The sequence below is a fragment of the Melanerpes formicivorus genome, unplaced genomic scaffold, assembly GCF_026170545.1.
Source record: "Melanerpes formicivorus ecotype bairdi unplaced genomic scaffold, bMelFor1.0.p_v2 SCAF_28, whole genome shotgun sequence".
In the NCBI taxonomy this organism is placed as follows: Eukaryota; Metazoa; Chordata; class Aves; order Piciformes; family Picidae; genus Melanerpes; species Melanerpes formicivorus.
In genome coordinates, this window is record NW_027142380.1 from 6,150,900 (window position 1) to 6,163,528 (window position 12,629).

The following is a 12,629-nucleotide window of genomic DNA, read 5'->3' on the forward strand; positions in this document are numbered from 1 at the left end:
AAATATCACAGCTTAGCATCATAAATTCAACACTGCAACAAGATAAATCCTTCCTATTAATGTAAACCGCTGCACTTCACAATATATCTGCATCTGCAACGCACTTCTGCTTGCTGGTTGGACTATCATAAACACACATAATTCTCACTGAATAATGGAAACAGCAAAGAGATCCGAGGGTTACTACGTTCTCTAGACTAAAACAGCCACAGCCTGGTCCTTCACAGGGATTCGTGCGTGCAGGGATGTTCCTGCTTGTCGACGACAACATAAAACACCAGCATCACCATAACCAGAACCTAGATAACACAGCAAATGACATCAAAGTATAGTCACTCCTTAATCACACGTGCCCAGAATGGATGCTGGAAGCTTTATTAACTTGCAATGTATATAGATAAATCCCAGTGATGCATAGATGCAAAGCTGGGTGCCCTATCAATTAGGGATCTCCAAATCTCTCACTGAATACCTGAGGTGACACTGAAATGACTCAGAAAAAGAAAAGCAGCTCATTAAAATTTGTTAGAAAGAAAAATCACTACATGTTCAGCGCTGCCTACAACCACCAAATTTCCTCCCTTCCCCTTTGCACTGAGATTAACTCTCTAAAACTTGTGCCAAGTGGGAATTGGGCACCCAGTTTAGGAAATGCAAACACATTAATCAACAACCTGAATTATGCAAATATGAACCTGAGATTTGCAGTTTGCTTTTACAAGCTAAAAAGACTCCCATTAACTGGCTTATCTGTGCCCAGGCTTTACTGAAATGCTTCTGGTTTAGTTAGCAGTTTCTTGCAGGCAAGAGAAAAGCCTACAAATGCCTTAAGGGATAAAACATCAGAGTCCTGCTCTCTTCTTCTAAAGGGTTAGATGCTTCCAGGACCAGCAAGTCCAGGCTGACCCCAGTTACATCATGTCCTTCAGTTCATAAGGATGTAAGGCACGACAGTCGTGCATTGCAAGTGCCTGGCTGGAGAACAGAAAGAGGCAAGAGCTCAGTATGGATGGCTGGGGACTAAATCCTTTAAGCAGACTTTTGCCATCATGTAACACCAAGGCTGGGATTGCTGCCCCTTAATATATTTATCTCTGCTTGCTCTATCTCACAGCACTTGTAACACAAACATTGCTTCAAAGGAAGAAGGGAGAAAACTTGTACTGGTGCTGTGCAGAGGGAAATACCCTCCGAGGAGAAAGGCTTGACCCCACCAGAGTTTTTATTCCACAGATGTTCCCTGCATAGTGTAACTGAAATTGAAACACAACAGAAGAGGCAATAAAAAACAACAGGTCACTTTTTGAGTCACTGAGATACCTGATACTACTTTCCTTTATTTGAGATTTACTCCAGCATAGTTGTAGCAAGATGGAGAAAATCAGCCTTGCAGCTCACACAGCCTTTCCAAAATAACTACTGGAAAATATAAAATAAAGCAAAACTGGTGAAATCCTCAGTCCTTTGTTCCTCCTTATAAGCCTCTTTAGAATAGCAAAGAGGCTTCAGTGACACAGACCAACTGCAATCCCCACAGCTCACGAGCCACTGCAAAGCGGCTCACATCCACTGCCTAACCTCAGGTGAAAGTGTGCTGTGATCTTCTGATCTGCAGGGTTGGCACCAGCTTCAAAACAACTGCTTGCATGATGGGTATCAGATTTTTCAAAAGGAAAAGAGATGCTGAGGGAGTTCTCCTCCTAGACCTTGAGAGGGAGCAAGGAGTCCCACAGCCATAAACCGCGACAGTGATACAAGGAAAATCCAATACTTTGGATTAAAAGTGTGTGTGTGTATATATATATATAGGAGAGTTCTTTATTCTGAATATACTTCCAGAATCCTGGACAAAACTGTTTGCTCAAGTCTTTCCTCAGGACCCTGGAATGAGGCTTAGCCCTCCAAGGTACCTCACTGCTCCATATTCATATTGATAGTGAGTTAAAAAGCATTTTTCACAGTGTGTTATTGAAGATTGATCTCCTAAACAAAACAAATTCTTGCACCCACAAACTGAAATATAGCTCTAGATTAAGAGCTTTATTTTTGGTGGGCCACAGAGCAAGGTGGCATTGCAAGAACCAAATCTCAAGAATTCAGATGAAACTCTATTTCACATGAATCTGACAGCTAACTACTTCCCATCAAATAATATTTTGCTGTTTACCTCTTAAGTGTACATTTTCTTTTAACACTTGAGGTGTATTGGCCAAGTTCTGCTCTTTTCACTCCAAGCCCAGTTCTTAACTGGGCAGCTTGCCTGAGAGAGGACAGCAGGTGTTGGCCTTAGATTAATAAAAGATTGGCACAGGGAGACCAGGAGCTGCTCCACACAAGTACCACCAACCGGTTGCCAATTCAGGTCTGATCCAGAGCAGTCACATCTGGATGGCAATAACACCTGCACAGATGACCAGGAGAACTAGTGGATTTAATCTAGTTCTTAGGAATGTATAGAAATCTCAGTGAAGCCAACGGGAATCTTTTCATGCAGTTTATAACATATCCCAGAATTCCAGAGCTGGAGCAGCCTTGTAGGCAGCTGAGCAGAGAGTCCGTGGAATAAGTGGCATGGACCCAGACTATCTCTGCACCCTGGCAAGGCAGAAAGCTCTTCAACAGTGGACTGAAAGCTACTATGAAGCCTCTTAAATTATTTTGCCAGTGGTTTTTCTTCAATAATTAGGAGCTTTTAGCCGCTACAATACATCAAACCTTTACTTTCCGTGAGCACTGGAGTCACTCAGAAAAACAATAGCAAACACCAATGTGAAACTAGAAGGCAAAAGGGGGGGAAAAAAGGCTACAGCATCATCTAAACATAAGATAGTAAGTAATAGCATTTAAAAAAAAATCTATTTCACACAGATGAAAATCATTATGGTTCTCTAGGGACCTTCCCTCTCTCTCGCTGCAGTAACCCGTGTCATTTCCTAGCTAGTAAAAATGTGCCACAGGATATCAAAAGATGGCAATGTTCTTCTAATTTTAATATTCCTCTAATCCAATAATGGCTTGTTTACTGCTTTCTAATTTAAAGGTAATTCATTAGATGTATCCTGTCACGTCTTATTGGCACTGAAGGCATAAAGAATCATAACACACCTCTGAGGCATCTCAGTTGTGCTGCTCATATTCTGTGTGGTTCCCCCCCAAAGCCGGGGGCTCTCGATGCAGTGGAGCTGATAAGGGGGTGCCTCTCTGTGTGTGTGTACACAAGAATTACAAACAAAAGTATTTAAAAAACTTCAGGGATGAGTTCTGGACCCAGAAATTTACATTCAACACGAAGAACTGAAATAAACAGAAAATACTTAAGCCGTACAAGTGGTGTGCAAATATTTGATAGGGACACAAAGGGTCTTGCACAGCCTGTGGGGAAGCCCCCAGCTGACCTGCCAGGGACTTGAGTGAGTCTGCTGCAGAATGATGAAGGTTAAGGAGACATTAGACAGAAGGAGCAGCCTGAACTCAGAAATGCACATTTCAAGAGCCAGACTGTGCTTAGCAACATCTGTTGTGATTCTGCAAAAGCCACTCAAGACAGCCGAGTTTTTGAGTAAGCCTCCAGCAATGTAACAGGAACTGAGGCCAAGGGCTTCAAACCTGCTAGACCTTGGCAGCACAGAAGCACTGAGGTCCTGAGGTGAAGGCAGGAGCACAGCAGGAGCCATTAGCACAGTGGGGAACACACGGTTTTCTGCCTCACCAGCCACGGCAGCATCCACCTGGCTGCACAGTTTCCCTCCTTGCTTTCCTGACAAGGTCTGTGCCCATCTCCACATGAACACTCTGTTCCAAGCAATAAGACAAAGGAGACAATTTACTACAGGTAAATCCACTGTGTGCTACAACACATTGTTCCAGCAGCTTTCCTGCCACAAGGGCTGAGAACTCTTTGACTGTTTATATGCTGCCAGCAGCCAGCTCAGTCACATCACCTCTCTCTGTACTAGGGAACTAATGTGCCCATGTTCAATAATCTCTTCCCAAGAAGCAAAACCTTTGATCAAGCAGAGGAACCACACACAGTGGCTATTTAATGAGCCATGCCTAGCTCAGAGGAGGGCACAACACTGAAGATCGTAATGAAACCATGCTTGGAAACCACCCCATTTGTCCAAACTCACATTATTCCTTTGGAGCACAGCAGGATCACCACATCAGTTTGGAAGACAGTTTGGGTCAGTACTTGTCCAAACCCATCACCTCATTGGCTGTTGATGATGTCATGCCCATGCATTAATCCCTAGTGACTGCAGGTTTAACATCGGGCACATCGCCACATCATCTACGCAATAGCAACAAACCTGAGTCTTAGAGGAAATTACTAGAGCAAAGAATAAAGCAACTTGTTGAAACAAGGGGAAGTCACATCTCAAGTGGAGGAAATAATGCTATTTCCATCATGGTTTTGGCTCTTCTCTGTTTTGTCAAAGCGAAGTTGGTGGGGTCAGGAAACACCACACACCTTGCTGAATTGAATGGGTATTGTCATGGCTCTGTTTTAAATTAAGTCAGCTTTCAAGATCTGCCACTCAAAAAGGTAAAAGTCACAGTGGTAAGAAACCATCTAGTCTGGGAAAGAAAAGTATTTGGGGAGCTATAAAACCAGTAACTGAGATTAAAAATATGTTTTAAGTAACCTACAGAGCAATCTTGTCCATTTGCCAGTGACAGAACAGCTGTGAGTAAATGAATCATGCACACACACGTACAAGGATATATTTAATTATAATAAGAATACTTGAAGTGTTAGGGACAGACAAACACACAGTCACACTTCCAGTGCCAGAGCTCGCCCAGCCTGCAGGGTTGGCTAAGGACGCACTTGAAAGCCCCAATTACCCCAAATGCTTGCCGGCAAATGGGGGGCTGCCCTGTGCCGGGCTGCGCAAGAGGACCCTGCTGCCCCCCATCCCCCCACACCCGCCGGCCACTCCGGGCACAGATAAAGCACTATTACTCACCGCGCTCCAGGTAACTGCCCTCTTAAACACAAGTTACATCGCCGATCAAGCTTCTCCCAGGACGGCTGCAGCATCTCTACGCTGGACCACAACCTGCGCCCCCAGCCCGCCCGGGATGCGCAGCGCAGAGCCCCAGTCCGGGCAGCCGGAGGGGATCGCCGGCCCCAGCTCTGCTCCCCGGGTGCCGCTTACCTGGCCGCCGTCTCGTCCGAGGAGAGGCTGCTCTGGAGCCCACCGCAGGCAGGAGAGGAAATCATCCAGGGCAGAGCAGTGAAGGAGCGCACCCGGCTTTAAACTGCCAGGAGGATGCTCCGCACAGGCTCCCGCACGCAGCGGTTCATCACCCAAAGTGGCTTTGGAGCTCCCCTCCCGCTCCTCTTCGTCAGAAGCAGTGCGGGGGAGGAAGCACAGTGTTACGGCTTTCCCCTCTCTCCCACCTCCGCGGGGCTCCCCGCTCCCTCCCGTCACTCCCCCATCCCAGCCCCCGACCCCACCGTGCACGGTAAGAGATGTGTGGGCAAAGTGTTCCCTGCTCCCTCCGCTCCGGGGAGCGAGATGCTGCCGGGGTATTGTGCTGCCTTCCGGAGGCTGAGCCCTGCTCAGCCCGGGCTTTTAACTGCCTGACAGAGCCCTGACCTTATTTTAGCATGCGAGCGGGCGCTGCTCAGCCAAGAGAAGAGAAACGAGACGTTTCTGCAGCTCTCAGCCGGGCCGGAGTTCGCAGCATCTTTTAGAGAGACCCGCAACTTGAGAAGGGTGCACAGGGTCAGGGCCACCACCTCCCCCTGCCTCTGATCGCCTGTCTGATCACTGACACCACCGTCCTACGGGTTATCAATAAATTAGCACCTTCAAAAATTTAGTTTAAGTGGAAAAAAAGTGACAGATGATGTTTCACTGGCTACAAAGCCCGAGTCGCTTTGACAGGCTTTCCAGCAGCTACTGGGCAACGGATTCTGTTTCTTTCTCTGCCACTGGCTGCCTGCACAACCTTTGTCACCTCACTTTGCACCCTCAGGGTGCTCCTGTAGCTCTGATCCTTGCTTGAACAGCGGCGTCCAAATCTGTACTTCAGTGGGAGTCAGACATTTAAATATCCATCAATATTAGTCTCAGTCTGTGAGAGAGGGCAACGTCTCACCATAAGTGACCACAATGCTCAGTGCAACAGTAGGCTGATCTTGGCTATGCTCCCTAAATGCTGTTATGATGTAAATCATCATTATCCTGGGCAAACATTCCTTAAATTGGAAGAATCACTGAAAACATCCCTTGTGGAGCAGGTCAGGCTACTTTTATCACAGGAAATCATTCCTCAGTCACTGATGTGGAATTGCATAGTGCCTGTCAAGTTGTCCATGTGCAGCTTCTCTAGTGCACATGTACAAAAGAGCGGGGGGGAATCTCAGTAGCTTTCACACCACAGCTCATTGTAAATTAATAATGGAGCACAGACTCTCACAACTTGGATAAATTCATTTTGCTTGAAAAAAAGGGTCCACCCCCCCAGCTCTCCCTTAGCACAATGCAGCTTTGCTGAGGGGACAGGAGAAGAGGCCTAGAAGGGAAGGAGCTCCAAGCTTGTACAAAGGATTGTGAGAAGCAGATCTGGGTGAAAAGGAGAGAACAGGGTGTACTGTTAGGGAAGGGAAATATGTATAGGTCAGGAAATAAATCAGCTAGGAAAAGGTCTGGGCAACAATTTGTTGAAAACAGGCTAGCCAGGACATCAGGAAGGGATTAGGTAGGATCACCATCCCCTGATAAGTGTGGACAGAGCAGTTTGCCTGCCATAGGTGATCTTACAGCTGGGCTACTGAGCTGTAGGAGACAGGAGCTTGCTGCTCTCCCTGACCTGGTGCTATCCTGGGCTCACCTTTCCTTCCCCAGACACCTCTGTCTCAGGGCCTCTCTTAGATTCAGTTTTCCCATCCATACAATGGAGACACCCACATTTCTTGTGCAGGGCTGCTGTCAAAATGAATTAAGTGATGTCCAAAGAGTACTTTGAAATGCAGATGTTATGCTTGCTAGTTTTAATGCCTCCAAAGCGGTCTCTAGATATCTCTAAATCCTCAAGATATCCCTGATCAATTCCTGTTTTACTGATGAGGAAGCTGAGCAGAGGGACGGATGCTTTAGTCCATCTCTTTTATGTTGGGTTCTGTGGGTCCTTCTGACCTTGCCAGGGCTCAAGCTTCCCTTTGCTGGCCCACAGTGACCGAGTCCCATCCAAAGCCACATTTTGCTGATGGCAGAGGGCAAGCATCATACATTGCAGTGTCTCCACCCAATTACTAACCCCCTGTAAAGCTATTTCCTTTGATGAGTGAATGCCTAGGTTTGAGCTCCCATCCCCTCCCACAAGCTGGTGTTACACACATATTTCTGGGATCTGCTATGCACTGCAGGTCCCCCCCGTGAATGTGTGGGCATCGTGAGGCTGCACTAAACACACACCCCACACCACCCCCGTGTTCTCCTTGCCTGTGTAGGTGTATTGTGAAGGAGCAGGACACAGGAGCTTCTAGTCCCTAGGCCTGTGATCAGATTATCTCTCCCTCTGTCACACATCCTAATCATCACAGCTGGCGGTCATGCCAACAATATTAATGCTGCTGAGTAGCTTTCAGTTTTGCAATTAGCAAGGTTTTCTGCTTCCCTCGAATAAAAAATAGGCGTGTACTCCTTAATGCTGCACAACTGAGACAGCCACATTCAAGGCCCACGTTACTGTCTGGTGGAGATCAACCAACACTCTAAGAGCTGTAGATATTCCAAATCTTTTGAAGATTATGACGGTTACAAAGCTCATTATTCCTAAAAGATGTTTATCCTTCCTCTCCCTTTTGTTTGCAAAATTGGGCGATGCACAGTTTAAATAAACAACTATTGTACTATTAAACATTGATTAAAGAAAAGGGTTCAATTTAAATTATTAAGCTCTAAGATAAAAAGCAGCCCTTCTCTTTTGTACGCCACTTTATTCAGAAGTCAAACTTCTGTAGTCTCACTGAATGTTAATGAGCAGCATAATAATGCACAAGGGCAAGAGGGGGCTGAGTAATTAAAAACAGAGGCCAGAAATCAAAGGGCTTGAAATATACTTACCAAAATAATTCAATTATACATTAGAAACCTGGGATAATCAAGACACATCCCACGGTTTCATTCATCATTATGCCCCAATTTAATATCTGTGCTGGTTTGCTGTACATGGGAAGCAGCGACTGGGACTTTTCACATGTGATGCCTCAGCTGAAGAGACAAAGGCAATGTGCACTCAGGTCCCAGTCTCCTCACCCTGCACCTCGGAAATGGCTTCACTTGTCTGACTGTATTCTCAGTTATCTCATTTAGGCAACTATTTTTAGCCACAAGTTATTTCTGTATGGGTTGTATATTTCTTTTCTCTGTAGCTCTTCAATTAATTAATACAAACCTCCACACCCACCACTTTATCTTCCCTATAAATCCATCTCCCACCTCTCTCCTTGGCTTCACCTCTTCTTGTGGCTTTAGGCTTTCCTGGTTATCCACAAAAACCTCTGCCAAGCAATGCTGTGGGTAGGTTAATTCAGCAAACCATAGATCTAGCTGGGCTGGCTACATGAGCCTTTGAGGTTTTCAGGCAACACAAGCTGGGTCAAAAAATCCTAATGTAGCTTTGCAGCATCACCACTCTTATGGGCCAAGCAGTTCCATCACAGGTTCTAGTTTCCAGGGTGGCAAAGTATAGGGTGGAACACCACATTGCAGGGAAATTCCAGAGCCATGTGATAAAACAGGGGAAAAGAGACAGTCTGACTTTGTTCACTGGTTTTGGAGATCAGCGATGGATTGATGTGATTTTGCTTTGTGCAGACTCAACACAATAAGCAATGATCAAACCTAGGCCCATTGACACAGGTACAGAATATAGAATGAACCAGGTTGGAAAAGACCTTCAAGATCATCAAGTCCAACCTATCCCCCAACAGCCTCTAAGGTAACAGCTTCATGGAAGGAACTAAAAGTGATGCACTGTCAGGAACCATGGCAAAACCAGAAACACAGAAAAGAAGTTTCCAGCAGGCAAAGGACAGCTTTGCTGCTCCAAAAGTTTGCAAATGCACAAGTTTGTTCCCTCCCTTCTGGCACATAATTAAGACAATAACAGGTGAAAACAGTTGGAAACAAACAATTTCAGGGAGGGAGGAAAAAAAAAGAATTTCAGCAAAACCAACTCTCAACTGCATCTCAGCTTCCTGACAAATCAGAGTCTGATTGTCTTATCTGAATTTCTAAAGGTTTAAGCACAGAGACTACCAGTTGTCTCTAATGAGCCAAGAAGTCAAACAAAATACTGCTGTGCTTTACAAGTCCAGAGGAGCCTGTAGGTCAGTACAGGTCGCAACATTAAGCAGTAGGGAAAAAAGGGGGAAACAAGAATCTCAGGTCAAGTTTTGCAGAACTAGGGGTTTTAATTAAAATGGAGGTTATGACTTTAGCAGACAGGTGCCATTTAGTATAGTCCCAGCTATTACTGAGATCTGCTGCATCTTCAATTTAGAACAAAACAAAACACTGCATGAGAAAGGCCGAACAAATGTGCTTCGGCCAGCTTGTAACTAGCAGCTAATGTGGATGCCTCAAACTTTCCCAGCCCTATCAGCTACATCTTCCTCAATCAGAAATAAAGCTCCTTTTGAGGTGAGGCAGCTTCCCCCAAAGATGTACATTCACTTGTTAAAAAGATTATTAAGACAAACAAAACCAGCCTGTAATGTGAGCTGGAGGAGGGTTTGGCAAAGGGAGAGAGGGAAATGGACAAGATCAATAGAATCTCAACATAGAGTGAAGCAGAGAGCAAAATGCTTATTTTCCCCTATTTTTCTAATGAGGAATTAATTTTCAGAACAAAATGTACACATTGCTTGATTGTGCAGAGGGATTGACTGAAAGCGGGGGGAGCTCTGTCCAAGGGCAGGGCCTGAGCTACCCGGGAGCCCCACTGCTCAATATTCTTTTCCCAAGTTTGGTGATGAAATACTCTAATGGATATCTTAGTGACATCCTTTTCTGAGACACAGTCTGGGGCAGTAATTCTAACAGGACAAGTCAGCTGTAATGAATCTCTTTCCTCAGCACAGATGGGGCCTCACTTTACTCGCATGCAGAGCTTCTTCCACTTCCTAAGACTACAAGGAGACAAAAGCGAGCAGCTCTGGCCTCTTCTGCTTACCTGCCTTGAACAATAGAGTGGCAATCAATAAACAAACAACTACTGTTTTTTTTCCTTCTTCTTTAAATATGCAATTACAAGAAATAGATTATAGAAGTGACAAAACTCAGAACAACTCCACAAACAGAGCTGGGCTCTGATTTCTGTCAGTGTGAGATCAAAGTGGTGTAGTTGCTCACTCACAGCTCAAAGCTGCATTATTTTCTCTAACTGGGGCTGTACTGCTAGTCAGCTGAACTCTGCAAAGCAGAAATATCAAGCCAGCTTGATATTCCTCCCACAGTAAATAACAATTTACAAAGGAGGTGGGGAATCTCCCTTTCCCTCCCTCTTTCAATTCATTAAGTTCAACTGTGATAACCAGTGAGGCATACAAGAAAGGGTTAGGTATCTCTGCCTCTGAATATTTAATTCAGGGCTAAATGTAATGCACAGCATCCTTATCCCCTTGGGAGTTCAGCAGCCAATATGCCAATGAATATATCCTGACAATAGTGATATTTTCTGCACTTTGGAGGCATGAGTGACATTTGCTCACCACATATGTTACATTGGATGCTGAGGTCTACACTTGTGAGAAATTAATCAGAATCCATCTGTTTCCTTCTCATCCTGGACAATTTCATTACAACTTAACCAAAGATTATAGGATTCCCATGTCTGTGTCCCCAGCCCCCAGCCCAGTCTTGGTGTTTCCATACTGAATGATTAAAGCTGCTTAGTTTAAGTAAGGTCAGAATCAATCTTCCTTCCTGTAGGGAAAGGCATAATGCTCATGAGCAGGGTCCAAAATCTGCTCTGAATTGCATGTAGGTAAATCCAGAATATCTCTACTGAATCAAAGGGGGGGGTAGATTTATCATGGTGCAGGATCTGGACCTTGATCCTTCGACACATGTTTCTGCTGGCTGATTTTGATTGGGATCAGGCTCGAGATGCCACAGAGACAGTCACACTGCAGGTCCTCTCTGTCATTTTCATTTACCTGCCCAGGTGGTAAGCAAAGGGATGCCTCAGCCCTCCTGTCAGGCTAGAAGATATTGTGCTGCTGCTGGGGAAAAACAGTGTACATGCAGCTTAGCAAAATGCTTTGCTTGTTTCTTATTTACTAGCACCTCTTTAATTTGATGCAATAACAAGGGAGAAATGGACATAAAAGTTGCTTGGACTCAGTGGATTTATTATGTTCAATATTGCACCTCAACAGACATATTTGCCTTAAAGTGTTTTGTTTTTCTAAGAGTTCTTTAGATGAGGTACAAATGACAAAAAAATAAATAGTAATTAAAATAAAGCATGAGTGCAAATGAGAATCTGGTACCCAATTGCTAGATAACAGCTGCAGCCAAGCCTGCTGTCAGGAGGTTTCCTGACAGACAGGGAAGTCAAAAAGTGGCTATGGAGCAAAAAGTGGGGTTTCCATTACAGAACTATTGACACCAACTGGCAGGCCTGGAAAAATCTCTATAAAGAGGGAAATGAGCCCCTGTGCTAAGGAGCTGAGAAGCAGTTCTAGAACCCAGGATCCACACATTAAGGAGGTGAAACCTGGTATACAAAGGATCAAGAGTGCAGGCTGGATGCAGCTATTCACCAGGAGTGCAGTGGGGGCTGCACTGACAATCCAGGGCACGAGATAGCTCCTCTGTTTGGCAGGTCCCTTCTTAGGGGAGCAGCATCTCCTCTACCCAACACCAACCCGAAACCTTTCAGTCACTTACCTGTGAGTGCTTTTGTGGCTTGGCCTGAGTGAAGGAGGCTACTTGGAGATGTGAGGCTTTCCAGCAGCTTCAGGAGGACCACTCAACTCTTCCAGGTGTGGCTGTCCCACGGTGTGTCTCAAAGTCCATATCCAGGCTTGTGAGATGGCAGCAAGCAGGCACTGGTTCTGCTGACCTTCAAGCTGCTTGATAGGAGCAGCAGGACCCCAATGGGGTTGGGTTAATGTGGTTGCCCTAAACTAGGCAAACATATCTCAGCACTGCAACTTCATGGGGACCAGTCTCAAAACCTGCTGGCAGTGAAAAAGAAAGGAAGCAGTCAAGCAGAGCTGTGCAGGACTGGCTAGAAACAGAAGCCACGTGCAATAGGTTGCAGCCAGATTTGTTTGCAAGCAAACAAATTCATCCAACAATGGGGAGGTGGAAGCTGAAGGCAGATGAGGTCTACAAAGCAAAATGCCACAGAGCCAGCCCGAGATGAGAAACCACATGAAGCTCCCTGACCCCGTTTGGAGCCGTGCTGCCTTCCCCACCACTCACAGCTATTATTCCAGCTGACTTGCAGATACCCAATAGTTATTTTTGAAATGAAGGTGCATTCAGATCAGGCTGTCACAGCCTGTCTTTCCAATCAGGAGTTACTTGATCAGATGCTTTTTCACTGTAATGCAATCAGATGATGCTGGGGCTTTAAAGAGGACCTGTATTCTAGCT

At 45.4% G+C, this 12,629-nt stretch overlaps 1 protein-coding gene across 5 annotated transcripts in view; it reads right to left on the bottom strand.

Moving 5' to 3' along the window:
• The window catches only part of TAFA4 (TAFA chemokine like family member 4), a 105,090-nt gene extending 92,522 nt beyond the window's left edge, over positions 1–12,568 (bottom strand). For 4 of the 5 annotated variants that reach the window (XM_068154324.1, XM_068154328.1, XM_068154329.1 and 1 more), the window contains exon 1: positions 5,163–5,379. The gene's annotated coding sequence lies outside the window, so the exon portion shown is untranslated. Of the gene's footprint in view, positions 1–5,162; positions 5,380–11,915 lie in introns of those variants that run through there. The other variant, XM_068154325.1, reaches the window with a different exon arrangement.
• Between the last annotated feature and the right edge of the window lie 61 nt (positions 12,569–12,629).